Raw genomic sequence first — 14,304 nt, forward strand, 5'->3', positions numbered from 1 at the left:
CTGGTTGAGTAATTGCCCAAGGACTGACTCTATGGCCTGTGCTTTTGTAGTAAACAGTATAATGATGGGCATAATTGGGTTGCTGTTGGGGACATGGCTAATCAGAATTATCACTGGAGCCTTTTCAAAATAATACCTCTGCCTCTTCCCCATCACCTCAGATGCACTTATTGGGGGGATGAAGGGTTAAGAATCTTGGGCAGGAAATGTATAGCTTTAAAAAGCTCTCTGGTCATCCTAGTTTCTTCTCAGAAAAGTACTTAGTGTTATTTTTAGTCTTATTTATAGATTTTGGAACTTTACTATGACTCCAACAGAAGGGGAAGGTCTTGCTCAAGGTCACGCAGCCCCACCAAGGTCTCTTGCTGCCCAGCGTGCTGGCCTTAGTGCCATGCTGCACTCCCTTAAAAGCAGGCAGCTGCCCTGGATCCAGATTCAAACCGCCTGCTGGGTGCCGTGGGCCATCGTGCAAGTCTTCCAGGCCACGGTCGAATGATTCTGACAGGCAGTGAGTACAGCTGTGTCAGCGCGTGGGCCCCAGGGCAAGCAGGCAATCCCATGTCATCTGTGAGATCTCCCATGGGCAAGGGCCTAGCGTTACCAAAGGCCTCGAGAGCTGGGTCTTGCCTCTTGGGTGCACATGGTCTCATGGGGGAGACAGACAGGTGTGCGCAGAGGGATGGCACTGTGTGCCGAACTGGATTTGGTTCTGGAACCAAACACACACAGCCAGACTAATTCCAACTGCATGGATCTGAGAAACCTTGCTGAATCAGAGTTTTGTTTTATTTGGAAGACAAGCCTGAGGATAAAATAAAGGGTTTCAAAGGAAGAAGGGAAAGGAAGGAAGTAAAGTTTGCAAACACTAGGTATTTAACTTGCCTTGTCTCATTTAATTTTCCCAAGAACCATGTATATGGAGAGTAGTAACCCTGGTCACTAGATGAGGAAGCAGGGCTCTGAGGGGTCAAAAAAATGGTCCAGGAGTTGTTGAGACTGAGACAGAGCCAGGTCTGTCAGCCTTCAAGCCCATGCTTTCCAACAACATTGGCTTTCTTGGGCTCCACGGAGCAGGCCGAGTGATATCCTGACACTGGTGGCCGTGGGGAGTGGGGACTGGGGATGGGTGGGAACCCAGAGGCAATGAGGAGGAGACAGGTGGATCAGCCACTGTGGCCTGTGGCCTGTGGCCTCTTGTCTCTGCAGATCTTGGAGCTAGGCTCACACCACTTTTCACTCTTCTGTGTTTTTCAAGCACTTTTCTGTTTAATGTATCTTTTGTCCTCCCTTCACTGGTGATCTGGGAACCAAAGGACTTGGTTCTAGTCCCAGCTGTGCTACTCGCCAGCTGTGTGACCTTGAGCAGATCACTTGCCCGTACTGGACCTCCACATTCCCACCTATAAAATGAAGGGTAGTGTGTGTGTGTGCATGTGTGTGTCTATGACTATATATGTGTTGTTGGGTGTATGTGTGCGTGTGTGCATGTGTGTGTCTGTGACTATATATATGTGGTTGGGGGTGTGTGTGTGTGTTCATTCTCAGAAAACTCAGTGTGGATAGTAGGACCAAATAAACTCTCAGTCTTTCCTTGCTGTGTTCTCTCCCTGTTGGGTGGACAATGCTGGCGTCATCAGTCTCATTTTATGGAAGATGAAAGCGGAGTCTTAAGAGGGAGTCCTGGGTAAGCAGGGACTAAGCCATACTATGCTCTTACACTCACTTCTAACAACCTCAACTTGAAATCCCCAGTGGGTGGTTGTTATCCCAGTGGGGGAGTCCTGTGCCTGAATGGGGCCCTTAGAGATTGTGGCTGAACATGGGGGTTTGCATTTGAATCTTAGGCTACTGGAATGCCGTAGTAACATGCCATTCTGGATCACTAGATTTTTCAATTCACTTCAATAAATATTTATTGAGCATCTACTATGTCCCAAGCTTCCTACTAAGTGCTGGGGACGGAGTTGAACAGAGTCAGTCCTTGCCCTCCAGCAACCCAGTTAGTGCTGCGGCTTTCAGACTTTTTTGCTATAGTTGCTAGTGAGAAAAATCATTTTGTTGTGACCCAATACACACACACACACAAATACATGTTATGTATACAAAACAAAACCAAAGGTCATGATATGCACTCTATTTTCTAGTCTTTTCTACTCTGCTTCATTTTTTTAAAATGCTGGTAGCAGCCTACCACTTTGATTTCATAACCTACTAGTAGGAGGTGACCCTCCAGTGTGAGAAACACAGATTGAGCACTGCATATATTACACATGTTGTATTACATATAAATTATGTGCTATGGAAAAAAAAGCAAAAAATGCATTAATTTGGGGAAATCACAGAAGGCTCCCAGTTCAAGTGGCACTTGAGCTGAGTCCAGATGTGTGAGAAGATTTGAGTAAACAGGAAAAGGGGAGAGGCAGCCAGATGGAAGCAACAGTGCCATCAAAGGCTGGGAGGCGTGAGTGCACAGCTGAGGAGATAGCACTGATGTGCCTGGCACATGAGCAGCGCTCTTCCTGGGTTATCACACTTGGTTCTCAATAATCCTACAAGACAGGGACTTTCTAGTTTATGTACTGCTGAGGCGAGCACAAGACAGGGACTTTTTATCTCTTCATGTTGCAAAAGAGGAAAATGGGACTCAGAGACGTTATGTAACTTGCCCGAGGTCACATGGCTACTAAGTGGTGGAGCCAGGATTTGAATTCAGGCAGTTACACTGTGATCTCAATATGAGGTTCCTAGAGATGTGGCCCTAAAAATACTTTGAGCTAGTTCAAGGGGATGTTTGAATACAGGCCTGAAAATTTAAAATTTCATTCTGTAGGGAAGAGGAAAACATTTTGCGATTTTGAGAAAGGGAAGTGACATGGTCAAAAATTTATTTAGAGGAGGGTCACAGCAGCATCAGCATAGTAGATGGGCTCAAGGAGAGGCAGGGATACTTATCAGAAGATGGTAACAGCATCTCCCTAGTCAGGTCAGCAGCCCCAGATACCATTACATCGTATTTATCTTTGGGATGCAATTGAGGATGTTGCTCATATATCACATATTAACAAGAATGAAAGGAGAATGAATCATGTTTTCCTTTTTACTTTGACTGCTAGGAAGCTCAGAGCCCCAATCTGTGGTACTCTTCCAGGGAGCATTCAAGAGCTATTAGCCTTCTGTATACTCATTTTGCCTTGCCTTAGTTCTCCTACCCTCACCTTCCTTTAGCCTGAATTTTATCGCTTAGATTTTCATCCTGCTGCAACGTATGCATTTTAGTATGATGCCTTAGAGCAGGATTTAAATAAAAAACAAATAAAACACACTGAAGCAATTGGAGAGCATTTTTTGTGTGTGCAAGATTGAAAGGTCTTAGAGGGCTAGACTGTCTTATCATCCCCCGGGGCTTCTGTCGTGGCGCTGGTGCCAGGTGTGTGCATCACATGGATGTAAACCTTGGACTGTTGGTGCTGGAAATGTTCCACAGGGTCCTCTCTCCCTCTGCTTCTCAAAAATGGACATAGACCACCAGTAGTACACAAGATAGTCTCAGTGGGGCCTGAATAAACATGGTTGGGTGTAATTGTAAATGCTGGGTGTAAATGTGTGTGTGTGTGTGTATATATGTGTACACATACGTATATGCACACATACATATATATGTACATATATATGAGTGTGTGCATGCATGTGTGTGTGCACGTGTTCATTCTCAGCAAACTCAGAGTGAATGGTAGGACCAGATAAACTCTGGGTCTTTCCTTGCTGTGTTCTCTCCTTTTTGGGTGGACAGTACTGGCATCATCACTCTCATTTTATAGAAGATGAAAGTGGAGTTATGTATTTTCTTATTTTTTCTTTTGAGACAGAGCCTCACTCTGTCACCCAGGCTGGAGTGCAGTGGTGCAGTCTTGACTCACTGCAGCCTTTGCCTCTCAGGTTCAAGTAACTTCCCTGCCTCAGCCTCCTGAGTAGCTGGGATTACAGGCATGCACGACAACACCCGGCTAATTTTTATACTTTTAGTAGACATGGGATTTCACCATGTTGGCCAGGCTGGTCTCGAACTCTTGACCTCAGGTGATCCACCCACCTTGGCCTCCCAAAGTGCTGGAATTACAGGTGTGAGCCACCATGCCCGGCCTAATTGTTGTGTATTTATTTAATGTGTTTTAGGAAAAACGGTAACTGGGACATCAAACTGTGATGTCATGGCTTAAATTGCTTAGAATGATGTTTGTACAGATATTTAAATGTTAGAAAGAGCCAATTTAAAGAAAATTTTAAAATAGATATGGTTCAGGTGATTTGTAGAAATGGCAAGAACATGTTGGCAGTGGTACACAAATTATGAAGTTTGGAAAACACTGATAACACTGATTCCATTCAACCTCTTGTTTGACAAATGACTAAACTGAGGCCCAGAAAGGACAGAACACTTGTCCATGAGTCTGATAAGCTATTTTAAGCCACAGGAGTAAAGAGGGTCTTCCCCTTCCAACCTCATTCAAAAGTCTGCGTTTAGGGATCACCTGGTCCCATATCTTGCTTTTGAATCAGTTTTATATTTCCAAAATGCCTTCTCTGCTCTATTCTCTCGTTCCTTTTTTTTTTTTTTTAATCTGAGTCTTATCAAGCAGCTATAGTAGGGTAGTTATTTCTTTGTTTTGCAGATAAACAAACTGAGACCCAGAGAGGGAGTGTGCCTGCCGTCACTCAGCCAGCCCAGGCAGGACCAGGGCTAGAAGGTTTCCAGGCCTTCCTACTGTGCGTGTCAGGCAGGGTTGGGCGGGGAGCCAGTTTCTGTGATGAAATCCCCCAACAAAGGGTAGAAAGTCTTCTGGGGTAAATGCAAGGCAGTCTGCTGGCCGAGCTCCACTTGGGAGCACAGGGAACGGTACAGGGCCTATTATACGCTGCTCCACTTCCGGGAAGCTATTACTTTCTGAAGGAGCCACAGATGTTCTCCTTGCCTGCTGATGAACGGGTGTGTTACTCAGCTTGGAGTGGACAGATGAGATCAGCCGTGAATATTCTCAACTGTGTGACCACCATAAACTCTGCCAGTGCAGGTGTAGGGACCCTGCAGGCCATAAGCAATTTAGCCACAGCGTTTAATGAGCAATTGAGCATCTTGGAGGTGCCAGGACCTGTGCTCGTGGCTGGAATGGAGGCGCGGACAAATCAGACACTGCCCCCGACCCCATGGGACTCAGTCGGCTAGGGGAAGCAGACACATAAACAACTAGCCACGGAACAATGCAGTGCATGCCAGCATGGAGGCCTGGAGCAAGCACGATGCAGGGGGTGCTGAGTTCTTTCTCAGGGACCAGAGAGGATTTGCAGCACAGGAAGCATTTGAACTGTACCGTACTATTGAATAGAGTTTGGCAGGAGGAAATGAGGAGGAGGCATTCCTGAAAGGGGACCTGCCCAGAGTTCCACACTGGCCTGAACTGGAGACCAGCACATGTGCACCTGGGATGGGAATGAACTGTGGCTCTGGCTTCATAACTCTGCCTTTCCAGATGGGTGGGTTACCAGAGCCTTGTGAGAACAGATTGGCCTTGCTTTGGTTTGGTTGTTGGTTTGAGATAGGGAGGCAATGTGACTCAAGAGGACAAGCTTTGGGATAATACAGACCTGGGTTCAAAGCCCAGTTCAGCTCCTTGGCAGTCATGTGACGTTGGGCAAGTTTCGCTTTTTTTTTTTTTTTTGAGACAAGGTCTCACTCTGTCACCTAGGCTGGAGGGCAGTGGTGCAATCATGGGTCACTGCAGCCTTGACCACCCAGGTTCAAGTGATTCTCCCACCTCAACCTCCCAAGGAGCTGGGACTATAGGCACATGCCACCGTGCCTGGCTAATTTTTCTGGTTTTCTTATTATTTGTAGAGATAGGTTCTCACTATGTTGCCCAGGCTGGTATCAAACTCCTGGGTTCAAGTGATCCTCCCACCCCGAAGTGATCCTCCCGATCCAAAATGCTGGGATTATAAATGTGAGCCACTATTTGACCTTCTCAGTCTTGGTTTTCCATCTTTAAAATGGGGATAATCTCTTTTGCTTAGGAGTGAAAATTAAATGAGATGAAGTTGGAGAAGGACTTAACCCATAGCCGGCTTTGTAGTGGGTGCTCCGTACATTAATGACAATTATGGCAATGCTGCTGGGTGAGTGACTGCATGTGGAAGTGGAGTGTGTGGGGGCATGGGCGTGTTTTGAGACCGCCCAGGTGGATGGACTGTGTGACTGCAGTGTGAGGATGTGAGGGTTGGTTGTACATTCCCTTGAGTGTGAGCTGACTGGGCAAGACATGCCTGAGGCTGTTGAAGGCCACGGGGGTTTGGTATGGGGTGAGTTAGCCTGTAATTCACTCTGAGTTGGAAAAGATTCTCCAGTGTCATTCAGTTCCACCTAAACCTGCTATGTGAGTCCCATCCCTGACACCTGTGCCAAGTGACCTCCAGTTTCTTTAATTGCCTTCAGCAGTGGGGAACTCACAACCTCCAAATGCAGCAAATCCTATTGTTGGACCTCACTGACTACTCGCCAGAAACAAAAGCAGCTCAGCCCTTTGGAGCACCTTCAGAGTCACTAGATTCACCCCTGCACGCCATTCATTCATTCATAGATATTTGCTGAGCACCCCTACTACCAGATACTATTCTGAATCCTGGGGATGTAACAGAGGACCAAGGCAGACACAGGCTCTGTCCTCTCAGAGTTTATAGTTTTGTTGACCTTAACTCACAACGCCTCTGTGAGGTAGGCAGAAGAGATTAGGATGAATCCCATTGAACAGACTGGGAAACAGGATGGTGGTGGTGATGGTGATGGCTGATATTTATAGATACTTAGCATGTGTCTGGTGCTTTGTATACTTTAGGGAATCTAATCTTCACATCAGCCCTAGGAGGTAAGCCCTATTAATATCGCCCCTCTTTTAAAGATGAGAACCATAGCCGGGTGTGGTGGTGGGCACCTGTAATCCCAGCTACTCCGGAGACTGAGGCAGGAGAATCACTTGAACCTGGGAGGAGGTGGAGGTTGCAGTGAGCCGAGATCACGCTACTGCACTCCAGCCTGGACAACAAAGTGAGAATCTGTCTCAATTAAAAGAAAATAAAATTTAAATTTAAAAAAGATGAGGAAGCAGAGAAGTGATGTTTCTTGCTTAGAGTCACACAGCAAGGAACCGGCCTGGCTCTTTTAACCCCAGGCCCATGCTGCCTCTTGAATCAAGTCATCGAGACTTGCCAGAGCCATACAGCAGGGGCCTTGACTGAAGCTGCTGGACACAGACCCTGGGTGCTTTGCACCACCATTGGAAGGTCACGTGGAAGCCCTGGCAGTGTCCATGCATGTGGAAGCCTAACATGAGTGACCTCCAGTCTGCCCCACCCACAGCTGTGTTTACACCACCTCCTCACCCCCACCCTATCCCATCCCAAAGAGCCAGAAGTGAGTGAGGTCAGCCTCTCCCACCCTGCACGTAAACAGAGGCTGGAGGACCAGAAGTCATCTCAGGGCAGTATGATAGTCCCCTGGTGGGACAAGCCAAGGGCAGCTTCAGATTCCTTTGCTCCAGAAATCCTGTGGGGCGTCTCCATCCCAGCATCCAGTAGCCTGTTGCTCCCAGGAGCAGCGGCATCGGGTGGGAGGGCAGGCAGGGCTGGGTGAGGATTACCGCGTGCTGGATCACGGCTCCTGGGTAATCCCCGTTTGTGCCACTTGCAAAGCGTGAGGTTGGAGGCGGGTGTGTTTGAGCAGCCCCAGCCCCTCCATTGTCGACACCACGGATTACAGCAGCTTCTCTCTGCAGCTCAGCATGGGTCGCACAGATTCCTTAACTGCTCTGTTGGGAAGACGCCCTTTCTCATTCCTCCTGCTCTCTGCCCAGCCCTCCTCAGTTCAGCCTCCAACAGGAAGGAGGATTTTCAACCCTAGAGACTGGGTGATGGAAAGAGACTTGAGATGGACTCAAAGGACTGGGGTGGCAGGTCCTGCTCTTGTGCTGTCTTGAGCAGGTGACCTAACCTCTAATTCTGTCTTCTCATCCCATAAATGAGGATAAAAAATAAAGCCAGCTGCCCAGCTTAAGTCAGGTAATCCATGTCAGGGTGCTCTGTAAACTAGCGGCACCACTCTACCAGTGTCAGATATTAGAATCAGCCATGGCACAAGACTTGCAGTGGTGTGAGACTGCAGTTCCAGCTGCTCGAGAGGCTGAGGCGGGAGGATCACTTGAGCCCAGGGAGTTTGAGGCTGCACTAAGCTATGATCGCCACAGCACTCCAGCCTGGACAGCTGTGAGACCACGTCTCTAAAACCAGCGACAACAACAAAAATGATATTCGAGTCAACAGTGAGCACAACTACCAACACGAATAACAATGGTGATCAGCACCACATGAGTCTGTGAAAGGTACTGTTCAGTGTTTCCTCCAGCCTGGAACTGATGTTAGGAACTACTGTCTCTTGGGCCTAAAACTAATATGTGATGTATTAGTTGTGCATTCAAATAACCTTAGGGGCTTTTCAAACATCAGACCCAAAAGTTCCTGGGGTCCATGCCCAGAGATTCTAATTCACTAGATCTGGGGTGGGGCTGGGCGTCTCTGTTTGTTTTTTGTTTTTTTTTTCTTTTCTTTGAGATGGAGTCTCGCTCTGTCACCCAGGCTGGAGTGCAATGGCGTGAGCTCGGCTCACTGCAAACTCCACCTCCTGATTCTCCTGCCTCAGCCTCCTGAATAGCTGGGATTACAGGTGCATGCCACCACGCCTAGCTGATTTTTGTATTTTCAGTAAAGACGGGGTTTTACTATGTTGGCCAGGCTAGTCTTGAACTCCTGACCTCGTGATATGCCCGCCTTGGCCTCCCAAAGTGCTGGGATTAACAAGCACAAGTCACTGAACCTGGCCGTGTCTCTGTTTTTAACTCCAGTGCTAGTGGTCAAAGACCACTCCTGCCCAAAGTCAAGGACACTGCAGGACAAGTGACTGTATGCCCAGGGTCCCTTCCTCTGCACCACATTCAGCTGTTCCTGAGCCTCCTTGCAGTGGGCGGCCCGAGCACGCTGCTGTATGCTAAGGGAACCCAGTCTTCTCAGCTGCCACGCAGGGTTTAGGAATCTCTAAACTTGAAGCTTCTCCACAGTTTATTTTATGCAACTTTCTGTATCTAGAACGGGGACAAATGTTTCTTCAGCTAAATTTTTTAAACTCAGGTTCTTCAAGGTATAATTTACATGCATTAAAAAAATCATCTTTTTTAGTGTCCAGTTCTATGCATTTCACAAATGCAAACAATCATGTAACCACCATCACTATCATGATACAGACCATCTCCACTGCCTCCTGAAATTCCCTCCTGCCCCTTTGTGATCAGGCCTTCCCCCCACCCCCAGGCCTTGCCACCATTCATCCATGTTCCATCTGTAGAAGTTGTTTTTTTCCAGAATATTATATCAATGGAATCATCGGGTATGTAGCCTTTGAACCTGCTTGTGCACTCCGCTTACAGGTTTTTTTCTTTTTTGTTGTTGGGTGTTTTTGAGACAGGGTCTCAGGGTCTTGCTTTGTCACCCAGGCTGGAGTGTCTGAACACAGCTCACTGCAGCTTCCAACTCCTGGGCTCAAGCAATCCTCCCACCTCAGCACCCCAAGTAGCTAGGACTACAGGTGCACACCACCACACCCAGCTAACTTTTGTATTTTTTGTAGAGACAGGGTTTCACCATGTTGCCCAGGCTGGTCTCAAACTCCTGAGCTCAAGCACTCTGCCCACCTTGGCCTCCCAAAGTGCTGGGATTACGGGCGTGAGCCACCACACCCGGCCCAGCTTTACTGTATTTGAGAGTCATCTGTGGGGTTGTGGGTATCAGTAGTTTGCTCCTTTTATTGCTGAGTTTGTGTTTCATCCTGTGGATGTGCCATAGCTTTTCTTCCTGGGGTAATTTAATTGTTTCTAGCTTTCATCCAGAAATGCTGTCTAGCAAGAAATGCAATTTGTTTGATTCATATGTAAATCTTTCTGCACAGGCTGCTTCAAAAGTCAAAAAGACTCATTCGTCAGCAGTTTGTAAAAAATTTTCCTACTACGTGCTGCTGCGAGGGCACGTAGTTCCAGTGCTTACAGGGCTCAGATGAGAACCGTAATGCAGGAGGGGGCTTGGGTGTAACTGAGCATCCCCTCCCCTCCTGAAGGGGCTGCAGTGGGGATGTGGGTGCATAGTAGTTTCTGATTTTTGATTTTTCAACAAAAGAAAGAAGTCTGGGTTTTTCTGAAAGATCCTGACTTTTAAAAAATGTTGGCAACTAATTTAGAACATGCTTAATCACTGTGCTGGCTGCTAGCTGCTGGCTAGATTGAGTTCTGTCTCATGACGTGTGGTTTCTGTGGTCCTGAGTGTTAGAGATTCAGACAGATTTTCTCCCCTGTGCCCTCTGGGGACAAGTGATGTGGACAGAAGGGAGAAGCCAGGGACTTGGCTGACACAGATGCAGGACTCCCAGCCTTTGAGTGAGGGGAGGAGGGAGCAAGAGACTCAGAGTCTTCCCGGGAATCACTGCTTCTAAAGCAGTGGCTTTTCATTCTCCCTGTGGGGAGCTCAAGAATACAGAGGCTCAGGCCCCATCATCAAGTCCATTTCGTTGGCTGGGGAGAGACCCAGGTGTCAGTACTTATGAAAACACATGTCTGCGGGCAAAGTTAAGCAGTAAGGGCTGAGAACCACTGCTCCGGAGAGGCCAGGAGGTCTGGTCAGGGGCTGAGGCCCCAGCCCCCAGGCACCTCTCCCTGCCAGTTTCCCTGGGGAAGTCATGAGTTTGAAGAGTCGGCAGAGGTCACGTGTCATCACTGAGTCACTCATCAATGGCCAATGAGAGTGCAAAGGGTAGCTCTGAGCACAGGATGTGTAGTGAGACTCCTGGGTTTAGCTCCCAGTCCCACCACTGCCAACTGGGGGTCCTTAGCAAGGTACTTACCTCTTTTCTGCCTGTTTCTACATCTGCAAAATGGGCACAATAATGTCAGATTCATGAGGATAATGAGGACCAAATTAGGTAATTCCTATAAGCTGCTTCTAAATGCATTACCTATAAAATTTTATTTTTACTTGTTTATTTGTTTTACTTTACATTTGTGTATTCATTATTGTATTGATCTTGTGCTGGTCTCATATGAGAGATTCAGAAATGACTTAAGACATCATCCCAACCATCAAGGAGTTTGGAGTTAGACCTGAACACAGGAAAAGCAATGCACCAGGGCAGGGCAGCTTGCCCTCAGTGCCCGAGGGTGGTTTATGGACCTTCAAGTGCAGATGGGTCCCCAGGAAGAAAGAGTGCGTTGGTGGGGGGTGGTCAGGGAAGGTGTGTGTTGGGAGAGAGATGAGTAAAATTCCAGGGTGCAGAGAGAAGAGGGCAGGCATCTCTTTGGAGTGTCTTGGGGTTGGGGAGGTGGAGGTAACCACGTGCCTGGGACAATAAGGAGAGCCTGGCTATAGCATAAGGAGCTCGTGGGAGAGGAGACTCTGCATCCCGGTGGAGTGACAGGCACTGTGACAAGTGTGGTCTTCATCTGCAGCATGGGATGGGGAGATGTGAGCAAGAAATGGCTTCTGCTCTGAGCCTGCACGATTATATTAGGTGACTCGGTTAGTTGCTGAGCCGAATCTTGCAGGGGCAGCCTCATCTCCCTCTGTCTGCTTACCTCTGCCATAGACCCTCAGGCTTACGGGTACAGCCTCCTTCCTGCCCCACACACCCTGGTGTATCCCCATGTCCACGCCTCCCCATATTGTAGCTAACATAACTTGCTGAGCTTCTAGTGTACCAGTTCGATGAGGCTCTGTGCTGAGGGAGTTTGCTCACTCTTACGTCTATACCCAAAATCTTCCCTCCCTGCCCCCAAACTGGAAACACAGCCTTCCATAAAGACACCTCCTCCAACCCCACCACCACCCAAACCAGCAACATCAGTGCTGGAGAGAGGAAGAAAAGGGGAAGGGCCAGCATAATTTGGGTGGGGCTTTGCATATATTAGTAACAACAATTACAAATATTCAACAATAATGGTACATTACCATAATGACCAAATCTCCGGTGCCTTCTACGTGCCAAGCACTTAGCAGGCATGACCTCATTTAATTCTCACAAGAGTCACAGAGAAACCCCATAGCCCAGTTAAGCACACACCCTATGGAGTGGAAGGCCTGGGTTTGAATCCTTTCTCTGTCCCTTCTTGCCTGGATGACCTTGGGCAAGTTACTGAATGCCTGTGCCTTAGCTTCCTCCCCTGTGATATGGGGAAGATAATAGCGTCTGCCTCACTGGGTTGTGATGAACACTAAGGAAGGCAGTATTTGCAAAGTGCTTAGAATAGTACCTAACATGTAGCAAGTACACCACTAACTGTCAAATACATTAAAATATGTAACATATCACTTTATCCATTTTATAACAAGGGGATAGAAACAGGTGAGTCAAGGGACTTTACAATAGTTACATGTATTAAGCCCATGGTATGAGCCAAGTAATGTTACAGTCACTGTACATGCATTTTCATTTAATCCCCACATCAGCTCCATGAGGAGGCACCATTATTATCACCACAGTTGATACACAAATGGGGTCCCAAAAGGTAGATCAACTTGCTCATGACAGTAGCTAATAGAGAAGGGCTTTTTCCCAGGGCTTTTCCTGCCTCCTCTGGAGTCTACATGGGCTCACCCAGCCTCTCCATTCATTCCCTGAGGCTAAGCATTGCTGGGTACAAGAGACTTTCTGCTGAGAGGGATGCCCTCAGTTTCCCATGTGATGTGGAAGAGAAGGCAAGCTGGGGAAAGGGCAGGATGAGAATGTGGGAGGGAGGGACCACCAGGTCTCCTGGGACAGATGTACCATTTGCCTCCAGATGGGGCAGGGAGGAATGAATTGTAATTGGACAGCAGAGATGCTGTAACTTTATTTAGAGTTAGCAGAGGAGAGCCAGGAAGGTGAGGCCAGCGAGGTCTGCTGGGGGAGCCATGGGATCATGCTGGGGAGTGCTGAATGTGTCTTGGAGTTTTGCAAAGTTGTTGCCCCATCAGCGGGGCTGCTCCACATTGGAAATTCTGGAGTAGTTCTGAATGAGTCAATGTTTGAGAAAATCATTTAGTTCAGAAGTTCAGGAGAATAATTGGAAAGACTCCATTGCAGGTCTGCTGTGTACGGTTGTCTGAGTTGTGCCCTGCACAAAGGCACCTGGCAGGGGGTAAATGGGGTCTGAAATCCAGTCCACGTTCCACTCCCTGAGCCTGGAGCTGATTCTGCTGGAGGAAGAGGCACCTTTCTCTATTCTCATAAAAGTGCCCTGTGGACTGGAGTGGTCCTGACTCGGTGGAAGAGGTGAGGAGAGAGACTTTATCCCCGGAGGTGGATTGACAGAGGCCGGACTGTGCCAGTGGTTTGGTACTCAGGCAACCACAGCTTTGACTTTCACAGAAACCAGGAGGGCCCAAACAAAGAGCCCAGGTGCTGGGGAAGAAACGACGTGCAGGGAAAAGCTGTGCACTGAGCAGCTCCCAGGGCCTCTGCATGTCCTTATGAAATGGACAGGGGACCAGCAGGAGGGTCAGTGACAGAAGCAGCCTCAGTGGGGATCAGATCAGGAGGACCTGGATGAGGCTGAGGCAGAAGCTAATTGAGAACCCTGACCTGATGACTGGGACCCAACTCGCTGTGGAGTCAGGAGCTTGGGCTCTTAAACCAGCGTGTGTGTGTGTGTGTGTGTGTGCATGCGTGTGTGTGTCTGTGTGTGCTGTGTGCATACACATGCACTACGTCTAAGTGGACACCATGAAGGAAAAGCACACCAGTAGAAAGAGTCCTTTAAAAACCAGGAATCCAAAAAGATAGGTAATGCCCCCGCCAGAGGCACTGCTGCCCTGGAGGAGTTGCCCGATGCTGTATTCTGTCACCCAGCATTGCCATCATGTTGGAAGAGAAAAGGGAGGGTGCTGGTGTTTGCTCAGTGCCCACCAGGCACCGTGCCAGATGTTCTGCATCCATTACCTCATTTTCCTCTCCACCCCTCTTCCTCATGGCTTCTGTAGCAATGACATCATTCAGTGGAATAAAGAAAGAAAAAGAGGGAAAAAATCTCCTTTCAAGGCTCGGCAGTGTTGCTGGACCCAGGGGATGCTGTGTGGGGTGGTCGTGTGCAACGGGCAGTATGAACCTGATTATTGCTCCCCCTGACCCAAGTGGTCATTGTTATCATCCCCTGAGCTGTGCAACTTTTCCAGCAACTGCATGGCAGGCAC

The 14,304-nt window shown here is 48.1% G+C and overlaps 1 protein-coding gene across 1 annotated transcript in view; it reads left to right on the forward strand.

Moving 5' to 3' along the window:
* The first annotated feature begins 276 nt into the window (after positions 1–276).
* CORO2B (coronin, actin binding protein, 2B) overlaps positions 277–14,304 on the forward strand; it is a 119,019-nt gene continuing 104,991 nt past the window's right edge. Inside the window, exon 1 of the mRNA XM_011968785.1 lies at positions 277–508. The gene's annotated coding sequence lies outside the window, so the exon portion shown is untranslated. The remainder of the gene's footprint in view (positions 509–14,304) is intronic.

The sequence above is a fragment of the Mandrillus leucophaeus genome, unplaced genomic scaffold (genome assembly GCF_000951045.1).
Source record: "Mandrillus leucophaeus isolate KB7577 unplaced genomic scaffold, Mleu.le_1.0 Scaffold12, whole genome shotgun sequence".
NCBI lineage: Eukaryota > Metazoa > Chordata > Mammalia > Primates > Cercopithecidae > Mandrillus > Mandrillus leucophaeus.